Genomic DNA, 986 nt, shown 5'->3' with positions numbered 1-986 from the left:
TTTTCTCAGAAGCAGCCACAAATTTAGTTAGCATTTCTTCCAAGCTTGGCTTCTTCTCTTGCACCGGCTCCTCCTTTTGGTAAAAGCCTCTCCCTTTTTGTCTATACTTCTCCTCCTTGGCCTTCTTGTACTCTTCGTAAGGCAGCCACTCCTTCTTTTGTTTGCGCCAGTCTTCATCATACCGGTCACCGCTCGAATAGCATACTTGTGCCTTTTTGTTGCCGTGCTCATCCAAATCGCAATCTCTAGTGAGGTGAGGTCCATTGCAATTCTCGCAACCCACCCGTATGGTATGGATAGTTTGATCCATTTTGTCCATTCTCCTATCCATGGTTTTTAACATGGCCATGACCGCGGATAAATCTTCAGTAGCAGCGTATGCGGCTCCCCTCGTGACATCATTCCTAGGGTTGTGGTATTCTCTAGAGTGTTTAGAGAATTCTTCAATTAATTCTTTGATCACCGGGGGTGGCTTCTTTGTAAGTGGGCCTTGTGAGTCTAGCAGCTGCCGGGTCGTGACATTGACTCCATCATAAAAGATGGAAACTTCTTGTTGGCTATTTAGATCATGGTGTGGGCAATTTCGTAGCAGACTTTTGTACCTCTCCCATGCTTCATATAACGACTCTCCAGCTTGTTGTTCAAAGTTTGCAATGGCCTTCTTGAGCTTGGCTATCTTGGATGGTGGGCAAAAGTGATCAATAAATTCATCCTTCATTCTGGCCCAAGTAGTGACTGACCCGGGAGGAAGTGATTTGAGCCAGTCTTTAGCAGCACCCTTGAAGGTTACCGGAAGCATCCGAAGCAGTTGAGTTTCGTGGGTGACATTTGGAATGTTGAAATAATCAGCAACATCATTTACTTCATCCAAATGTTTGTAGGCATCTTCATGATCTTTCCCGTAGAAAGGTATTTCCTTGAGTGAAGCTAGGATATGACCTTTTAGCTCGAAGGTGGCAGTTGCGGGAATTGCGGGTTGCACAAGT

The 986-nt window shown here is 45.3% G+C and overlaps 1 non-coding gene across 1 annotated transcript; it reads left to right on the top strand.

The window, feature by feature from the left end:
• The first annotated feature begins 563 nt into the window (after positions 1 to 563).
• Positions 564 to 670, top strand: LOC145013500 (small nucleolar RNA R71). Its single transcript, XR_013665055.1, has one exon. It is a non-coding gene; the product is annotated as a small nucleolar RNA R71 (small nucleolar RNA).
• Positions 671 to 986: the final 316 nt, after the last annotated feature.

The sequence above is a fragment of the Lactuca saligna genome, chromosome 8, assembly GCF_052625555.1.
Source record: "Lactuca saligna cultivar CGN05327 chromosome 8, ASM5262555v1, whole genome shotgun sequence".
In the NCBI taxonomy this organism is placed as follows: domain Eukaryota; kingdom Viridiplantae; phylum Streptophyta; class Magnoliopsida; order Asterales; family Asteraceae; genus Lactuca; species Lactuca saligna.
The sequence above is the reverse complement of the archived record's forward strand: the minus strand, read 5'-3'. Positions and strand labels throughout refer to the sequence as shown.